At 40.3% G+C, this 13,848-nt stretch overlaps 1 non-coding gene across 1 annotated transcript; it reads right to left on the bottom strand.

Moving 5' to 3' along the window:
- Positions 1-11,080: 11,080 nt before the first annotated feature.
- On the bottom strand, positions 11,081-11,152 carry trnaq-cug (transfer RNA glutamine (anticodon CUG)). The gene has a single exon. It is a non-coding gene; the product is annotated as a tRNA-Gln (tRNA).
- Positions 11,153-13,848: the final 2,696 nt, after the last annotated feature.

Genomic DNA, 13,848 nt, shown 5'->3' with positions numbered 1-13,848 from the left:
GTGTTTACACTGCTGCACGGCTGCTTTTATTGGCTCCGCTTATCAGCAGAACTTTCATGGACCTTGGACTCTTGTGTGCGCTTTTCTTAAAGACTTTTTAAGAAAGGCGAGCTGCGCACATCGCCGGATCACAGTCTCTCCGCGTTCTCTTCGACACCTTGTAGAAGCAGTGTGTGCAGGAGTGTGTGTCTGTGTAGCACATGTTTTAGCTCAAACTGAAACTTTAAATAACATATTGATTTTATAGACAACTTGCGCCAACATGGAATGCGCAGTGGTAGGCGATACGTTTGTGTGTAGTGTACAAACCGGACGACAGTGGGACAATATTTTTACCTCAAATCCACTTTACAGAATTTCATTCAACCCTGAACTACATCCTAACGATTTAATTTAGTACTCTTGGACACTTATTAACTGACATTTGACATATATATATATATATATATATATATATATATATATATATATATATATATATATATATATATATATATATATATATATATATATATATATATATATATATATATATATATATATATATATATGATCAGGTTAGGGTGATTAAGGATAGGGATGGAAGCCTATTGAGAGGTGCCAGTAGTGTGATGGGAAGATAGAAAGAGTACTTTGAAGAGTTGATGAACGTGGAAAATGAGAGAGAGCAAAGACTAGAAGAGGTGACTGTTGAGGACCAGATTGTACCAAAGATTAGTCAGGAGGAAGTGAGGAGGGCATTGAAGAGGATAAAGAGTGGAAAGGCAGTCGGTCCTGATGATATACCTGTAGAGGTATGGAAGTGTCTAGGAGAGGTGGCGGTAGAGTTTCTGACTGGGTTGTTCAACGGGATCTTAGATAGTGAGAAGATGCCTGAGGAATGGAGGAGAAGTGTGCTGGTGCCCAACAAGGAAGATGTGCAGAGTTGTGGCAACTACAGAGGAATACAGAGCCATACAATGAAGTTATGGGAGAGAGTAGTGGAAGCTAGACTAAGGGCAGAAGTGAGCATTTGTGAGCAGCAGTATGGTTTCATGCCAAAAAAGAGTACTACAGATGCAGTATTTGCTTTGAGGATGTTGATAGAGAAGTACAGAGAAGGCCAAATGGAGCTGCATTGTGTTTTTGTAGATCTGGAGAAAGCTTATGACAGGGTGCCCAGAGAGGAACTGTGGTATTGTATGAGGAAGTCTGGAGTGGCAGAGAAGTATGTTAGAGCCGTGCAGGACATGTATGAGGACTGTAAGACAGTGGTGAGGTGTGCTGTAGGTGTGACAGAGGAGTTCAAGGTGGAGGAGGGACTGCATCAGGGATCAGCTCTGAGCCCCTTCTTGTTCTCTATGGTGATGGACAGGCTGACAGATGAGGTTAGACAGGACTCTCCATGGACTATGATGTTTGCAGATGACATTGAGATCTGCAGTGAGAGCAGGGAACAGGTGGAGGAGAAGCTAGAGAGGTGGAGGTTTGTCCTGGAAAGGAGAGGAATGAAGGTTAGCCGCAGTAAGACAGAGTACATGTGTGTGAATGAGAGGGACCCAAGTGGAAGAGTGAGGTTACAGGGAGAAGAGATCAAGAAGGTGGAGGATTTTAAGTACTTATGGTCAACAGCCCAGAGCAATGGAGAGTGTAGAAAAGAGGTGAAGAAGCGTGTACAGGCAGGGTGGAACAGGTGGAGAAAAGTGTCAGGTGTGATGTGTGATGGAAGAGTTTCAGCTAAAATGAAAGAAAAGGTGTACAAAACTGTGGTGAGACCAGCGGTGTTGTTTGGTCTAGAGACAGTGTCACTGAGGAAAAGACAGGAAACAGAGCTGGAGGTAGCAGAGATGAAGATGCCAAAGTTCTCTTTGGGAGTGACCAGGAAGGATAGGATCAGGAATGAGTACATCAGAGGGACAGCACATGTTAGAGGTTTTAAGTCAGAGATTCCAGACTGAGATGGTTTGGACATGTCCAGAGGAGAGATAGTGAATATATTGGTAGAAGGATGCTGAGTTTTGAACTGCCAGGCAGGAGGCCTAGAGGAAGACCAAAGAGGAGGTTTATGGATGTAGTGAAAGAGGACATGAAGGTAGTTGGTGTGAGAGAAGAGGATGCAGAAGACAGGGTTAGATGGAGGCAAGTGATTCGCTTTGGCGACCCCTGAAGGGAAAAGCCAAAACGAAAAGAATATATATATACACACACACACATATATATATACACATACATATATATACACACTGTATATACATACTCCCACACACATATATACATATATACAGTATATGTGTGTGTATGTGTGTGTATATATGACCCCATATATATATATATATATATATATATATATATATATATATATATATATATACATATACACACACACACACACACACACACACACACACATACACATATATAGATAGGCATGTATTCTGCATTTAGCTTACTGACCTACTTTTTAAGCTGTTGTTAATGACGTGTTTTTTCTACCCTCAGTTGATGTTGTTTCCTTTGATGAAAAAATAAGATAAAGGATAAATAATCTCACTGGTTTGAGGTCTACTGAATCACGTTACCAAAGTGGTGTATATTAAACATGTTAATGTGATAATCTTGAAATCATAGCAAAAAACAGTTGAATAATTGTGTCATCACAATATGATGATATTGGACCAGTTACGCAAAATAAAAGCCTCAGGTTGATCTTATTTGGCAGCGTAATGAAGATTTAAATAAAACTTGGAGATATTTGCTCAGAACACATTTATTAGGGTGGCGTTCTGCCTTCACTTGTACAATTATTCTATAAATAAAAAGTCTAATTTGACTTTTTGTAATTTTTTTATGCAGGTGTGAGCTGTGTCTGATAAAAGGATAGCTGAACCCATCCATGTAAGAATGCTCAGTGTGACAGTTTAAGGAAACCCAATTAAATTTTAGTTTGTAAATTTTTCAGAAAATATTTTGGCTGAAAACACTAGCTGTTGATTTGAAGGAGGCTGGCGATTATTCAGTTTTTTAGCTATTATTCCGTTTTTTGGAATAAAACCGAATAACAATAACTGGGAATATTTGGAATATATTACAAAATCCAAAAAGTTTGGAGCTGCTGATCCTGTTCATGGTGTTACTTATTATAGTCGCACCTGTTTCTTGGCTTTATATGAGAATGTGTAGATTAAATAGAAAATCAAAATGAAAAGGTAACTTTAAAAGTCACTCCAGAATCCTGTGATTCCAGATGTGGAAATCTAACTCAAACTCTTTAGGGGCGGCAGTGGCTCAGTGGTAGAGCAGGTCTTCCAATGTTCTAAGATCGGCAGTTCGATTTCCGCTCCCATCCAAAAACACCCAGAGTGTGAACTGACAGTGGGAGATGTAAGTTCAGCTCTGGAGCACTGCTGAGGTGCCCTTGAGCAAGGCACTGTCCCCCCCTACAAGCACCAAGCAGGAGCTGCCTGCCATTCTACCTCCCCCTGCATGCGTACAGGCCCCTTGTGTGTGTATGAGTGTTCAGGGCCTGTACACACTAATCTATGTATATGCATGTTACTAACACTAAAGTGTGCTACTCATTTTACCGTGGGGATCATCCATCCATCCATCCATTTTCTGCCGCTGTATCACGGGGAGCTGGAGCCTATCCCAGCTGACATAGGGGGTGAGGCGGGGGACACTCCGGGTATGACGCCAGAGCACCGCGGAACCACATACAAAGACAGACAACCTACGCACACACACACACTCGTACCTACAGACAATCAGGGACTGGCCAATCAACCTGAAGCGCATGCTTTTGGAGGTGGGAGGAAGCCGGAGAACCCAGAGAGAACCCACGCAGACACGGGGAGAGCATGCAAACTCCGCACAGAACGGGACTCGAACCCAGACCCGCCATGTTATGAGGCAACACTGCAACCCACTGCGCCACCATGCATTCAAGTATATAAATTAACTCTTTAACTTAACCATCACCTTAATCCAAACTCTAACCCGTAAACCTAACCCTTAAATCTAACCCTAACCCCTAAAACCTAGCCCTGATTTAACTCTGACCCTTAAACTAAACCGTAATTCTAACCCAAAACCTAACCCTGAACCTTAAATTTAAGGCTTACCCTAACCCTAACCCCTTAACCCAACTTTAATCCTAACACTAACTCTAAAACCTAACCTTAAATTTAGTTCTAACCCTGACCCTAAATCCTAATCCTAACCCTAATCCTAACCCTCCAATCCTTTTACTTTCATTCACAATTTAGTCTGCATTGCATTTCAAACGTGTCAGTGATGAAAAATTATGAATTATTGAGATATTGCTGGTAAACATTTTTCCAGTTTGCACAGTATACATACCTGAAAATCTTTTATTATTATGCACATCAACAGGGGCGATTTCTCTTAAGGGAAGTCTATAGTCTACATCGCTGGCACAACTTTCAACCTGACCTTACTTCTGCAGTCTCGATGTTCATGAACGTCCCCATGCACATAAATACATTGTGTGTGCTTAGTTTGATATTTACTGAGTTATTTTGACATGATGTGTGAAATCTTAATCTATGGGGTGTTAATGTTACGTTTTACAGACAGTTAGCATTACAATAAATCCTCTTGCCATGATCTTGTAATCGGCTCTTATCAATGGTCCTGAAGCCTAATTAGATAATCTTGAATCTGATTAAAATGCCAGACAGATATAGGATTTGTTTATTTCATAAAACATTGTCAAAACTTTTCTCTGCCACAAAGTGTAAGAGAGAGACATCATTTTCTCTATAGATGTTCTTTTTTCACTGACATAACCTTTGTTAGACCTTGTCTTAGAACCAAATGCCACAGAAGCCACAGAGTTTTTGTTTGTGTGTGTGTGTGTGTGTGTGTGTGTGTGTGTGTGTGTGTGTGTGTGTGTGTGTGTGTGTATGTATGATGGTTTACAGCAAGCCAATTATTTCTTAGACATACAAACACTTAGTGTAGTATCAGTGTGGTTGATCATTACTAATATGCAATATTGCTGTATACATATGAGTAAGAGTTTTTTTAATGGATATGCTGCTTTATAGACAGACATAAAAAACTGATATAACTTTTATAAATATAATTAATGATGCAAGAGGAAATAAAAAGCACCAGAAGTTTCAGGGAGGTTGTTCATAACCTGCTGTGGAGTCCTGCAGACATATTTAAGGCCTCAACAGGAATGCGGATGATTTTATTACACTTGTGTTTTATTAAATGCACTTTTTGTTCCCTGCCCCTGTAGATGTTGGTATTGAAAGCCTTACTGTGGCTTATGTTGTCTTTATAGTCACCGCTCTGCTCTGTTATCTCGTGCTACCATAAAGTTGCCCTGATATACACCTGAAGCTGCCCCTCGTTCTGTTGAGTCAAGCACCAGCCGCTGTGTTATGTGGGTGAAGTTAATAACCCGGTAGAAAACAGATAAATTACAGTCTGACTTTCAGCTCCATCATCTGTGGTGACAAGTTAATGACTGGAATGTCACTTTTAAGAACCAGAGAAACCGAGTCAGTCAGTCAGTCATCTTCAGATTACCACCGCTATATCTGCCGCAGCGGGTCACGGGGAGCCGGAGCCTTTCTCGGTGGCATAGGGCGTGAGGCGGGGGACACTCCGGGCACGATGCCAGTGCACCGCGGGAGAAACTGAGTGATAAAACCATATCACACAACGGCAACAAGATAGAGTTGAGTTTTAAACAGACGGGTGGGTAAATGACAGAAGGATATGAAATGATATGCAGGTATGAATGATATGATATGAAGTATATGACATTTTGTTGGGAAGACAGTGGCTCATAGAGCCCACCAAGCCATCTTCGGAGTGTGAGCTGGCAGTGGGAGGTGACAGCCCACCTCCCGATCACTGCCGAGATGCCCTTGAGCAAGGCGCTGTCCCCCTTACAAGCTGCTCATTTGGGACGCGCCTCGAAGTCCCTACCTGTCACTCTGCCTCCCCCGTACTGTACTAATTTGCATGCATACAGGCCCCTAGTGAGCTGTGTTTTTGTTTCAGGGGCCTGAGCACAATGTTAAAAAATGCATGTCTAACACATATACAGTATATGCATGTATAGCTTGAGTGAAAAAGCTATTTCATGCCAACATTATCAAACAAAATACACTTTGGGAAGGATTTTTTGATAAATTTAATACAAAAATACAAAACTCACGGAAAAGCTCCCGCTACCTTTGTGTGACAACCGTTCAGCATAAATTTTTTTGCTCTTTCACATGTCTCTATTTCAATCTGTGAACCATTAACGACAAATAATAACAACCAGCAAAAACAGTTTATCCAGTACACAGACCATCACCTCTTGTGAAAGCAGCATGTGCACTGAAGCGCAGCGTGAAACATGCACTGGCCATTACGCTTTCACACAGATCAGGTTGACCAACCAAGGACAGGGACCATCCGGGCCGGGACAATCTGCCGGCTATTGTCTCTACCTGTCTGTCCTCATTAGCACAGAACAGTCCAGCAGATGCAAAGTCAATTTATATGATGATGTTTAAGAACACTGTAGTTTTGATACAAGATACAACCATCAACTTTTGAATAAATGTTTGTTTTGTGGTTCGTGTGAGCTAAGTGAAACAGGAGGAATTTGCCAAATTGCACCCAAATCGCTGAAAAGGTCAATCCATGTTTGATTCATGCCCTTAGTTTTGGAACTGTGCCTTCAGTTGTAAACCAACAAGGTTAGGCTTTTTGTTTGTTGCATTTCAGTTTCCAAAAGTGTATCTTGGAGTTATGACAATCTGTATTATTTTTTGTCTTTGTTTCCTTCATGTATGCATTTATTTAAGTTTTCCATTTTTCTGAAATTCCCCCATTCATTTAGTTTTTTGAATTGAATCAAATGCACAGATGCAGTTTGTTAAACGTACAAGATCTTATATAAGGGATTTGCCTTTATACACTACGTGTTTATAAGGTGAAAACACAAAGTTATATCTGTTTAATATTAAACACCTTTAATTTTGGTGGTTAGTTATCTTATTTGCTGCCACTTATATCTAATCCCTTGGTCTGAATGGTCGGTTTGCCATCTAGATCCAGCCAGAGTATACCTGTTTTATACCTTTTATTGAAGCTTCCAACACACACACTAAGTTATCTCAATGCATACTTGGCTGCTTTCAATGTCTTCAGTCACCTCCCGTGATCTCTTGATCCTCGCCCCCACATCCTGGCCTGTGCACAGAGTGGAACATTTGGAAAGTGACAAATGGAGAGGGCAAGGGCTATATGGTGTGTGCGTGTGGTTCAGGAACCAACAGCCATGTACCGTTCCACCGGCTGAGCTGGACCTTAACCTCGGTCGTAAGCCCCCAACTGCTCATCTCCTCGCCTCAGAGAGAGGTGATGAGTGTTTGCTGTCAAATCCTGCTGCTATTTGCATCTAAGTTGAGGAAGAAGTTTAAAGATCCTTCCTAAATGCCATCCGTTGTTATAAAGTTTAGACATGAGAAGTTTTACATTCTGGGACATAAGTTTTATTTGTTTGATGTCAAGAATGAGAAGACTTTGATAAGCTTGGTTTAGCACTGCAAACTTGCCTCAAGTTTTGTTTTATCTGCCAACTAGCAACTGTAAAGCACTGTAGCATAATAAGCAGGTTATAACCACTTGTTTTATCAGTTTCAAACCAAAGTGCAACAATGACATGTTTGCAACGCATTGTTGTTGTTTTTTTTACCTGAGACAGTTTTGCCTGGCCCCGCCCTGCTGTTTCGTGATTACCTGATCTGTATACGAGTGTTGTGATTTTAACTTGGAGTCTGCTGTTCTGGTTTAACTCACACCATATCTTTTCCAAACTTGACCAAATAGGTTCTAATTCTACCCTAAACCTAACCAAACATGCTTGAAAAATATTTTTGAAACAAAATATAAAATTGTAACATGAAAGTAATGTCAGATTTCCTCTAAATAGAACATGAACCCTGGCCTTCCGGGTGTAAATCGGGTGTGTATAATCCACTCCTCTTGTCTACCTCAATCTACTCTCTCTGGACTTTGTCTCTCTTAATGCTGCATCACCTGATTTCTCATATGCTGTGTGGGAGTAAGCTTTCTATTAAAAAGTACATCACACTCTTGCAGAATTGTGTTCAACTAAAAACGTAAGATGTCCAGTAAATTAAGAATCTTCCTGTACTGAGGTCCGAGACTGAGGTCTGAGATCCCGACACCGACCAGGAAATATTTTTGTCAACAAAAGTTGAGGCCATGTTTTTTCCAGTTGTGTGAAAAGGCTCCTTGATTCATATTTTACCCAAGGTCTTCAACAGCGAATGTTGCGAAGATAACAATCTTTAGGGAAATCTAGCTTAATTTTACTGTTGATGTTAAATGCAAGCTGCACACATAGAGGTCTTTCATGAAGTGACAGTAACTATTATAGTTAGAAAATCATGCTACTAAAAATGAGTAGTAATAACAACAATTACTCATGAAATATAACAAATAGTGATAATCGAGTTTGATTTTAAAATTGATGTCTTCTGGATTTATTCGCTGATTAAACATGTTGAGCTTCAGAGGACCGGGATCATCAGACTTTGGGGGGTTTTTTCTTCTTAAGTCTAAATAAAAATATGCTAAGCTAACTTCTTGCTTTATATTCATGGAACATGGAGTAAAGACACGAGTGTCATCTTATTGTGTGTTCAATAAGAACACAGATTTTATTTAAATAGTATCCTTCAGCAGCCAGTTAGAATATTTTTCGTCTCGGAAAAAACCAGACTGTCTGTAGCTAAACTAACTATGCAAATCAACCAGGACGGCTGAAAGAAAAATGTACGGTAACTTGTATGGTAAATTGTAGTTTGTGACACACACACACACACACACACACACACACACACACACACACACACACACACACACACACACAAACCCTCATTAATCATGCAAATTATTTGTGTATTTTATGATAATAGTCCCTCATACGATTAGCTGTTATAAGTCCATCAGTGATCAGTTTTGTCCACACGTCCTTTGATTGTGTCAGAGCTCCTCCTCATTAGATGAAGCATCAGTTTTGACCCCTTTCAGCCCAATCAGGTTTCATCAATACGCTCATGAATCACTGGAGGATGGCTGAATTGTGGCCCAGAGGCACAAAGACCAGGACAGAACATTTCTGTTTGCAGCACACTGATACAAGTGAGCTTAAGGAAGAGGAAAGTGATGGAAGACGCTGGCATCCATCCACTCCTCCCAAATCATAAACATGACCTGTGTGTGATCCTGTGCTGGGAGAGCTGGGATGGCCTGTGGCAGCAAGTTTGCAGCATTGGTGGTGTGTGTCACAGACACAGTGTTGGCTCTGTCAACAAGGTCTGCAGCAGGGTGTGTGTGTGTGACAAAGTGATTCTGTGGGATTGAATCAAGCCCGAGACTTTTAAGTCTCTCGAATGTGTTTGCTTTCCATGCACGAGGTGTATGTGTAGCCAGAGATTGAGCTTTTCCTCCTCTTTTCTTTTGTTAATTCACGTCAGATCAGAGCAGCTTTGAGGTTTGGCTCTTCGTCAAGTCACAGCAAATTGGTTTCTGTCTCAGCGTTGTTTGGTTATGCCTTTACTTCTCTCTTAAGTGGTTTTTTTTTTTTTTTTTTTTTTGCTCTGACAAAGCAGTTGATAAGAAACACCAAACAGGCATAACAGATTTGGGATTTTCCATCCCGTCAAGTTGCAAACGCTCAGACATTAGAGAGAATACTGCGATGCAGTATTTTGTTCGTCAGGGCAGCGTGACCCCTTGCGTCATGTACGTACCCCCCCCCTCCCAACAGGCCAATACGCCCTCACTTCTGCTGTAACTGAGCCAAGATGCATCCAGATATGTCTGATGTCAGCTCAAGTCTTCTTCTTACATTTACTCCAGTGGCAAAAACATTATGGCTGTGATTTAAAGCCTTTACAACTCCCTTCATCTGGAAAGACGGGAGGGAGATATTTGATGGCAAAGGCCATGAACCCTCTGCAGTTCAGTTCAGAACATGTAGGGACATTGCTGCCCATGGATTCATCACATCTTTAATGTTTTTTTCAAGACACAAAGTAAAAACCAGCTAGGGTGTGTTTTTTCTTCTTTAACTTCCCAAAATTATCTGAAAATTAATCAAACGGAAGGTTCAGTAAACTAAAACCCGTCCTTGGATGCTTGGAGACATTGCACTGGTGAGCGAGTCCTGCATCATAACTTTTCTGTATTTTTATTATTCACTTAAAGTCCTGACTGCATTAAAAACTAAAGGGAGGATCAACAGTCCTTACCTTCATATTTAATTAATTTCATTTTTAACATTTCAGAAGTCTGCCTGAATGTGTGGCTGATGATAATATGGTGGCTAACCCCCCCCCCCTTCTTCTTCCTCTCCACTGTTGGCTGGTGTCAATATTGACTCAAGGGCTAAAGCAACAGCCACTGTCAGGGTGCACGGGGGTAAACCTGCCATCTCTATGGCATCATGTGAAAACAGAAAACGACTGCTCATCACGTTGGGATCTGATCGCTCTTATCAGGGATGTAAAGTAACAACAAGGTCTTTGATTCATCATAGAAAAAGTTCTTCTCTAACAGTGAGGCGCAACTTGAGAACACAAAAAAACCCAGTCTTGTTAGTGCATAAAGACAATCGTTATAGCTTTGACAATTTTATGAATCTTAGGGATCTTATACTGTTTAGATGAAGAATCAGGCGTTGTCACTGTTTTCTAAGTTAGCCTTTAGGTGTCAGAGTTCACATAAGGCAATTGCACCAGTCATCATAGAGGGAGACTATCTATCTGTCAGCTGAGGAGCAGATGGATGGAGTGTTTATTTTTACTAATGCAAGTGACATGTAAAAAACATTCTATAAAAGGTTTTGTTCTTTTACAGGCACCAAAGCATACATATTAAAGACTAGCCTAGTCTATGCCATAACCCTGGAGGGTTGTCGGGGCATCACAGACGACCTGCGGTTGTTAAAATGCTGTGTCTTGGGCAACTGAACTTGGCAGCTCTCATTTGCCCCCAGGCTGGATGCAGTTTAAGGTCATACCCAGGAATACTCAGGTTCCACTGAGATTTGAACTCAGATCACTGGATTCAGAGTCCAGAGTGCTAACCATTACACCATGGAACCACAACTGTCTCAAGGCTTACTGTAAAAAATATTTTACAACTGCATTTATTTCATTAAAATAATTATGTAGGTTAAACAAGTTTTGCGGTTCGGATTACAAAACCAAATGGGCCGTAAATGGCCCATGCCTGGTCTAGCCCAATTGTCTTGACCTGTTCTGGATGGGGAACTGTTTTGGTTCTGAACTCTTTAACTATTAATTTAAAACTAACGACCAATAGTGATGTTTTTAACTGGGGACTGTTCTGATTGGACAATGCTCCAGTCAGAACAACACAACAGCCTCACAACTTACTGTCCATTTATTATTATTGTTTCCGTTGGTCTAGAGCTGAGGTAAATTTTAAATCGTCAATATATTCTCCTTGTAACGGTTATTTATGCATGTATTAATTTATATGTTTATTTATACTTTGTATTATATTTATTTATTCTTTCAAAAATTGTGCTAAAACACTGCATGTAGTTTTTCCAGTATGACCATGATGTTCATGTAAAATAAAACCTGTCTATCTTTTTAAATTATTGTGAATATGAAAAGAAACGCATAAGAAGTAAGCTTAAGCAAAAAACAACAACTTTGACCTCTGTCTAATGTTCATTATTATTGAATAGCAGATATTATAGCAGCTAAGTGTTAAACATCTTTGAATTACTTTCAGCTTTATTAATTTAAATTACAAAACATTGTTCACTATCCAAAGAACCTTCAGTATGAGGTTTCTTGACCCTTGAAAGTCATTGAAAGCAAATGAACTAGAAATTAGATCGAGTGATGAAAATAAAAGTGCTGCATGACAACCGGACAAAGAGTTGATTGCTTTGGGGGTTAAAGTAGATGTGGTGTCATCAATGTTAGTCCCCGGACACATCTTGTCTCATCTTTGTCAATGGGTCCCAAAAGGTTTGTTCATTTCTCTTCTCAGAAAAAGACTTGTTATGCCGTTACCTAGTGTCCACAGTCCTTCCTGGGATCACAGCCGTCTTGAAACACTGCAAAATGTGAAGACGTTCCACAACCCCTAGCTATCCATTAGCGACTGTTAAACTGACCAGCTGTAAATTTGCATGAACCAGGCACCGACCCATGAGCTCCACACAATTTGAGTTCGGCCCACAGCTCCAAAGCAGTATTTTATTTTGCATATTTCTGTGGTTGAGACTTAGGAACACAGAACATCTTTTGTTAAAGGACAAAGAGCTAAACTTTATATACAGGATGTGAAGCTGGGGTATCCACTGAACATTTTGCTGGACTCACTGCTGTCACCTGGTGAAAGACTGGACAAACAGCTCCCTGTGCATCATATGTGTGAGACTGGAAATCATACACACTTTTTTTACGTGCATCTGCTAAACTGTGTGTGTGTGTGTGTGTGTGTGTGTGTGTGTGTGTGTGTGTGTGTGTGTGTGTGTGTGTGTGTGTGTGTGTGTGTGTGTGTGTGTGTGTGTGTGTGTGTGTGTATGTTTTGTCGTATTTTGTCTATTTTATGAGATTTAATTTGTTTTTCAGTGCTTTACTACACTGGCGATACGGTGTGTACCTATAACAAAGATAAAACACACACAACAACACACACAAAAACACGCACACAATCACACACTCACACACACATACACACACACACACACACACACACACAAAACCACACACACAGTATCACCTCTGACCTTATTTTGAGCAGACAAACTCTGCCAGGTCCAGGTAGGGTGTGTCGCCATGCAATAAATCTCCTGAGAAAAGAACATGAGTGAATCAGATCGTAGCTGTTAGCTGCTGCAGTCACCGGGAAGTCAAACACACGCCTACAGGGAAGAGTTTGTGACAAATTAGACCATGATAAGAAGTCTCTTTATTTGGAAATGAGGCTGGAATGCAGTTATCAGATATTTGCTTTGTTCTCGTTAACATCCAAATGCTGTGTGGACCCTTTGTTGTGCTTTGCAAGGAAACAATCATGAGGTGATTTATGCAGTAAGGTACCAACAGACTGGGACCGTTTCCCATGCTTTTTGGTTCGTGACCCCTGAAGTATCTGCAATCACACAACATGCTGAAATGCTGCAAGCAAAGGTTTTAGCAGTACTTACATATATATACCCATCAACAAATGTAACTCAATGTTACATTGTATATACTGTATATCTATGCACATATTTATGTATATGTGCATATATGCGTTTTAAACAACACTTTAATTATAGGAAGTACTTGTGAATCTCATCATTAGTAAATACACTGAGGATGCTTCTTACTTTTGTGACATCCAGAGGACGTTGACACAACACTGACTCACATTTGCATCATATGTGTTCCTTACATCATGTGCTGCTGCGGCCTTGAGTTGTTAAGCAACAATGCACTCATAATATTAGATAAGTTGGATTCAATATCACTGGACTTGAGTCATTTGATAAAAATCTGTCTAACCGTTGTATTTTTGGAGTTCGATTTCTTGTTTTGTTTTTGGGTTTTTTTAATTTTGTTATTTGGTAAAGTTGCCAAACAAAGACACAAATATTATTCAGTAAAATTCAATCTGGACTGAAAAATTACTGCTGAAGAAGTGGGTGAATTATTATGACACTTAACCCAAGCAAAAGCAGTAGCAAGCAGCTCTACATTATCAAAGTACTTCCTGCAATTCAAAATCCAGCTTGTTTTGGTTTAAGCAGCGAGTGACTTGAAGCATGTA

The sequence above is a fragment of the Antennarius striatus genome, chromosome 6 (assembly GCF_040054535.1).
Source record: "Antennarius striatus isolate MH-2024 chromosome 6, ASM4005453v1, whole genome shotgun sequence".
Lineage (NCBI taxonomy): Eukaryota > Metazoa > Chordata > Actinopteri > Lophiiformes > Antennariidae > Antennarius > Antennarius striatus.
The sequence above is the reverse complement of the archived record's forward strand: the minus strand, read 5'-3'. Positions and strand labels throughout refer to the sequence as shown.